The 7,023-nt window shown below is 48.0% G+C and overlaps 1 long non-coding RNA gene across 1 annotated transcript; it reads right to left on the reverse strand.

The window, feature by feature from the left end:
* Positions 1-568: 568 nt before the first annotated feature.
* LOC114223240 (uncharacterized) lies at positions 569-2,824 on the reverse strand. The gene is made up of 3 exons (XR_003612107.1): positions 2,696-2,824; positions 1,031-1,222; positions 569-664 (listed from the first exon to the last, which is right to left on the reverse strand). It is a non-coding gene; the product is annotated as an uncharacterized LOC114223240 (long non-coding RNA).
* Between the last annotated feature and the right edge of the window lie 4,199 nt (positions 2,825-7,023).

Genomic DNA, 7,023 nt, shown 5'->3' on the forward strand with positions numbered 1-7,023 from the left:
TGTGTCTGGCATATTTCATGCAGCATAATGTCCTCCAAGTTCATCCATGTGGTTGCAAATGGCAGGGTCTCCTTTCGGGGGGCTGAATATCTCTGTGTGTCTATGTATGTGTATGTGTGTGTATAAATTTCTTTATCCATTCAACCATCGGTGGACACAATATGGTTCCATATCACCATGCTTTCTAATATCAGATAAGATCAAAGGACAAAAACAAAAAATTAGAAATTTGGAAAAAATAGAATTTCAGCAGATTGTTATAATGTGTTCCATAATTTGGGGCACCTGGCTGGCTCAGTCAGTAGAGTATGCAACTCTTGATCTTGGGGTTGTGTGAGCCCCCACGTTGGGTGTAGAAATGACTTAAAAATAAAACCTTTAAAAAATGTGTTCCGTAATTTAAAACACTTAACAACAAGGTAGTATACACATATCTTGATGTTGCATATTTGTAAAACTTACCAGTTTACAGAACGATGAAACACTTTGAATTTTGAATAAATTGGAGTGGAATGGAATTTTGAATTTGACTGGAATTTATTTTCCATCCAAAAAAATCAATGCATAAAAAATTCCTGGGTCCAGAATCCATTTTTTTCATTGAAAGATTAAATTTAACTACAATTTTTCAGGATAATTGTTGAAACTGGCTACCGAAGAAGCCCTGAAAATGAATGTTTTAAAGCTTCACCATTTATCTTGTTTTGGATAAAAGTTAACAAAATAAATATCCCGAGCTTGATGAAACTTTTTAAAAATCTCTGTCCATCCCTATACTTTTGTGAGACTGATTTCTGTACAACGGACTTTGTTAAAACAAAACACAGAAACAAGTTAGAGGCACATTGTCTTCTGTGACTCGCATTGTCATCGATCCAACCTAAATATATAAGATTTTTGTTCAAAATGTGTGTATTGGGGGTTAACACGGGGAGTGAAAATTTTCCAATTTGAAAGAATGATACAAGAACACCCATCCACCCACTGCCTAGATTCTTCAATTAACCTACACAATCCCTGTGTCACGTACCTTTTTTCTTATGTACTTGAAACATCAGTGCACTTCACTCCAGTCCTAAATATTCTAGCATTCCAGAGTTCAATATTTGTTTATGGTTCTTCTCTATTCTTTGAGGTAAAATTTCTATACAGCAATATGTGCAAGTCTTGAGAGTTCTAAGCGGTGAGTTTTGGGAAAGGTGAAAACCTCCGTGTTGCAAACCTACGAAAATTTGCAGCAATATCATCACCCCCAAAAGTTTCCTCATACCCTTTCTGAGTTGATCGACGCCCCCCACCGCAAGAGGCGACCACTGTCCTGATTTTTTTCCCACCTTAAATTAGTCTAGCCTATTCTGGAATCCTACAGTATATATTCTTTTGTGTCTGGTTTCTTTCACCCAGCATAGGTTTTTGAGATGCATCTAGGTTGTGTGTGTACATGCTTCATTTCCTTGTATTGTTAACATTCTGTGTCTGAATACATCACCCTTTGTTGAGCTGGTTTCCTGGTGATCAATGTATTGGCTGTTGCCAGCTTTTGATCATTATGAAAAAGCTGCTATGGACATTCTTGCATACGTCTTGCAGAGTATGCTTTCGTTTCTAATCAGAGCATACTGAGGAGTAGAATTGTTGGCTCCTAGAGTGGTTGTATGTTCACCGCCTTTGCTGGTGAGCCATCCAGCCACACGTTGGCTCGCTCATTTTCTGTGACCTTCCATCTCAAGTGCTCGCTGATCTTTGGACGCTCTTAACCCTCCAGATCCTACAACTCTGATGCACACAATCTCATGATAGCCACCTTGTTCCCACCTCAAGGCCTTGGCACAGCTCTTCCCTCTGGGACATGATCACCTCTTTCTTGTTCTCCTGTTCTCAAAAGACGTCACTTGCGTAGAGGGATCTTCTAAAAGTAGCGTCTGCCCTTCATGCTCCATCCCGTGACCCTGTTTTGTCTTCTTCCTTGTGCTCATCACTGCTCAAAGTTATCTCATTAAAGTATTTAACAAGTTTATGGGTTTGTTGTCTGACTCCCCCACTCAAGGGGAGCTCTGTGAGAGCAAGGGTCTGGCATTTACCACTGGGTTTCTGGGCCTTGGACAGTCCCTGGCACAGCATGGACCCCATAAATTTTGGTTGAATGAACAACTTGAAATTAGCAGTCATGGCGTTGGGAGAGTATTCTTGACACACACACACACACACACACACACACACACACACACACAAAATAATAATTATAAAAAGCGTGGGAGGAAACTTTTGGAGGTGGTATATATGTACATGGCCTTCATGGTGGTGATGGTTTCATGGTGTATATTTATCCCGTTTGTCATCTATGTTAGACATTTACAGCTTTTTACATGTCAGTTACACCTCAGTAACGTGGTTTTAAAAACATAAAATAAAAAGGTAATTATGTACACTACCATGGTAATGTGGAAAAGTGATTATAAACATTTAAAAAGACAAAATCAGATATTACAATTATAATAATGTAAAAATAAGTTTTTATGTGGACCCAAATTACAAAGAAAAACATGATTGTATTACTAAAAAAAAAATCAATCAGTCAATCAATCAGAAATCATGGGGGTCTTGTCATCCAAGACAACACAGACTGACTTCCATGTACATCACAAATGCTCGGGTCGCCATTCAGCCCGACTCCCAGGGGTTTTGAGTCACTGACCTTCTAACATAAGTTGATTCATCAAGAGCCACCTCCAGCCGCCTGGCCAGCTCCGCGCAGTCGGGGCCTGTGAATGGGGCCCTTGTCACGTTTTACTGTGTGGTCATTCACTGGAATTGGCTCGCCCGGCCGAGAATTTTAATTTTTTTGAAAAAATTCAAACCATCCTGAAACACACAAGCCAAGTGTCCAGGAGAAGGTAGGGGAAGGATGAATACATTTATTTGGGAGGCTCCTTGGGGAGACTGTGGAAGGCAGGAGCCCACTCTGCCCCTCTGAAACCCTTTTAGACTTCCTACCCAAAGCACCTGGTGTATCAGTGCCCAGGGGAGGGGGGGGCGGAGAGGGGGGGAGCACCCAGGAGGGGGTCCGAGGTGGGTAAGGGAGCAGGAGAGAGAGGGGGAGGCCATGGCTGCCCTGGGGGAGCCTCAGACGTCTGGCACTCTCACCCCTCCACATCATCAAGACTTGTTGAATGTTTGCTCCCTAAATATTTCATAAATCTGTCCGCACCCTCCGCCCCTGAACAGCCTTTGCTCAAGGGCCATCATCACCCACCTGGGCTGGGGAATTTGGCTGCCTCCAAACTGGCCGTCCAGCTTCTTGGCCAGCCTCCACTCTTATTCCTAGCCACCGCAGTGGCACTTCCAAAGTGGGCATCTGATTGAGCCTCCTTGGAGCCATCATCGCTGACCGCTAAAATCCGACTTCTTCCCTGGGGCTCAGGCCTGTCCACACTTGATGCTGCTGCGTCCCGCCCATCTATGCTCCTGCCACACCTCCCTTGCCGACACCCTGTCTCTCCTTGACACCGACCTGTAGGACCCAGGAGCTTGCAGTGTGCTGCCCACACCATGTTGCTTCACAGTAGGGCAAAGGCTCAGAAGTGTCAGTCTGGGAACAATGGGCAGATGGAGCTGGTGAAATCTAGGAAGGCTCCCTGGAGGAGGTGATTGGAAGCTAAGTCTTAAAGGGAAAGTTAGCATTAACAAGGCAAAGAAGAGGGGGAGGAGTTTTAGGATTAAATCCTTTGCTCCAGGATTTCATGGATCTTAAGTGGCAAAGTTGATGTTTCTGCTTGCTTGGGTGGGGTTGGGGGGATGGTGTGGGGGAGTGGAAGAGAGAACAGAACATGGCACTCTGGAGGCCAATCTTTATGTCCACTAGCGTCAGGAAATGAGGAGTCTTTGGGCTGGCACAAGGTAAGGAGTTGGAGCCAAGACACTTCCATAAAGCCAGGACCGCTTTAGAAGAAGAGTCTGCTCTTCTTATGGCTTGAGGCCCGAAGATACGTGAGCTCTGAGCGGCAGTCACTCCCAGCCTAAGAAATGATCAAGGCTAGTGCCCAGTAGTCGATTGGCCTGGAGGGCCTTCTGCAGTGGGGAGCAGATGCAGTTATTCTAGATGAATACTCCCCACACCCGGGCAGCCAGGGATTCTCACAGGAGAAAGGAGTTCTGCCAAAACGGAGTTTAAAGAATGTTAAATGTTGGTAAGATACGATTCACCGTGAGTGATGATCAAGGGACTGGGGCGTAAGAAAACCAACGAACAGACACCAACGTGAAAGAGAGAGCAAACAAATACACTTAGTAGATCAACACATTGGATAAAGACACTGTAAAAAAAAAAAAAGTAAGATTTGAAAGAGAACCATTGTGGGTTGAAGAGCGCCACCCCCCCCAAATTCATACCTACTCTGAGCCTCAGAATCTGATCTTATTCGGAAAGGGGGCCTCTGCAGAGGGAAGGAGTTAAGGATCTCGAGATGGAAATCACTCTGGATTGAGGGTGGGCCCTAAATCTGACAGGGGCAGGATGGAGAAACCTGGATGCACAGATGGAGGTGGGGATTGGGGTTCAGCAGCTGCAAGCCCAGGGCTGCCAGGGGCTAAGAGGGGCAAGGCAGGACCCCCCCCTACCACCTGCAGAGAGAGCCCAGAACTGCCGCTTCCTTGATTCGGACTTGTAGTCCCCAGAACGGCAAGAGAATACATTCTGGTTGTCTTAAGCGACCACGTTTATAGTAATGTGTGGTAGTTGCTCTAAAGAAGTCGAGATGAATACCGCAAAATGAAAAGTCTAGTCTTCATCGTATTTTTTTTTTAAAGTTTAGAGAAAAGTTCACAGACCCCTGTTCTCACGTATGGTGGTCAGCTGGATCCAAGGGCCCCTCATCCTAACATGTGGTCCCTCGGTATGTAAGGCCCACTGATCTAGAGAATGGGGCGTCAGCGGAGAGGCCTGCAGGAGCCACCGAGGGAATGGAATTAGTAAAGGCGCTGAGGAACCGAGCCCAATCTGGGGGGACAGGCTGCACCTGTGGGGGGGACGGTCGAAAAGCTAAACGCAGAAACGCCTCCATAACATAACCTCATATTTATGAAACGGGGGAAAAATCTGCAGATATTCCCTACAAACATGTGCCTCTGTACAGACACGTATGTCAAAATATGACTCCAGAGCATGTGGGACAGGTCGAAGGCTGTGTCGCAGGTGGATGGCGTGGGTGTTCCCTGGATGGAGGGGGGTGGGCGCTCCTGTGAGGGGGCGGGAGGCCGAGCCCGCCGGAGGGGAAACCGAGCATGTGTGACACGATCCTGTTCCTGTTTCATGTCAAATTATGCATGTAAAGAAGGAAAAAAATAGAAAAACAAGCCAAGACAAAGAATTACAAGCAACATAAGGTACAGGCACGGAGAAGCTGCTCGGCTCCAGCCAGCCACCGTCCTAAGGGAACGCAGGCCCTGTGTTATCAGATCTCCAGATGCTGCAAAAGCAGCTAGAAATTGGGATTTGCACGCGGAATTGAAACACTGAGCAGCTACCAAACACTTAAGGAAGAAATAAAGCCAATTCTATATCATCTCTTCTGGAGAACACCATGGAGGAGAACCAAACCCATCTGGGGCCACCTCCAGCACACACAGGTTTGCACCCCCTGACCTGCAGCAGATTGAGCCTGCACGTGCTTGGGGCTAGAGCTGGGCTGAGGCCTTCTGATTCGTCTTTGAGAAGTGAGGGGGAGCAGGAGGGACATGTCCTGAGCGTGCCATGTGCCGGGCCCTCCGATAAGCCCTTTACATGCTTTTATTTATATATTTTTAAAGATTTTATTTGACAGACACAGCGAGAGCAGGAACACAAGCAGGGGGGAGTGGGAGAGGGAGAAGCAGGCTTCCCGCGGAGCAGGGAGCCCGATGTGGGGCTCGATCCCAGGACGCTGGGATCACGACCTGAGCCGAAGGCAGACGCTGAACAACTGAGCCACCCAGGCGCCCCTTTACATACTTTTATTAATGTAATTGACACCGAGTAAGTATTAAGCCCATTGCACAGATGGTGAGACTGAGGCTCTGTTGAGTAACTTGCCCTGGATCATCCAGCTAGTAAGTGTCTCCTCCGTGCCCCACGGCCTCCTTGTAACTCAGAGTGTCCCACCTCACCTTCCCCCTCTCTACCGGCCTTCCACTTCTTCCCTTCCCCCTCCCCCACCATTATGTCCCAGGCTCACTTCTTCCAGGTCCAACAGGCACGGCAGCTGGGCTGGGCAGGGCTTAGCCAAACCCAGGTTGTGCTTTGATGGGGGCACCATTTATCGACTCATAGATAAGCATGGACAAGGGGCTGCTCTGGAAGCTCAGGCGAACCTCTTGCTTTTTGGTTGGGAGAATTAAAGCCCAGAGGGGGGCAAGCCTTGCCCAGGGTCACACAGCTGGAAACCCCCTGCCTAGTCTTCCCCAAGCCTTCCCTCTGGGGCATTATTAAATGGATCCAGAGTTGTCTTTAAGCCTCAGCAGGGAGTCACAGGGTGAGTTCAAGGAGGTTAGTGGGGAACAGACTGGGGGACAGACAGGGTGACCCCCTCCACCTCCCTCACAATGCCCACTAGAAGGCCAGGCGGCTCCAGGCCCCCACTAGCAACTGGGGGCTGAAGGAGCTCTGTGAAGCGCAGGCAGATTCTCAGGGTTTGCTCTGTGTTTCTCTTTCCAGCCGCAGCTTTTCCCCAGGGTTTATTATTAGCAAAAATCACAAAGCCCCGGATGGCTGGAGGCTGGCCCTTAAGCCCTGCAGGCGCCTCTCAGCAAATAGCTCCTTTGGAACCAGGCAGCATTTCCTGAGGAGGGAGCAGGGCTGGGGGAGGCACTCCCGTCCCCCCACCCCTTGGAGGAGGCCCCTGTGTGAGGTCTAGCTGCACCCCGGGGCGGGTGGACTCTCGTGGGCAAGTAGCCTGCGCAATACCATGGAGTCCCCTGTCATGACTTGAAAACCCGTCAGCCCGTGGTTCTCCCTCTCTATGTTCCAGGCCCACTCACAGCACTGGGAAA

The sequence above is a fragment of the Eumetopias jubatus genome, unplaced genomic scaffold (genome assembly GCF_037043125.1).
Source record: "Eumetopias jubatus isolate StellerSeaLion01/CBP00866 unplaced genomic scaffold, mEumJub1_p1.0 scaffold_7, whole genome shotgun sequence".
Taxonomy (NCBI): Eukaryota; Metazoa; Chordata; class Mammalia; order Carnivora; family Otariidae; genus Eumetopias; species Eumetopias jubatus.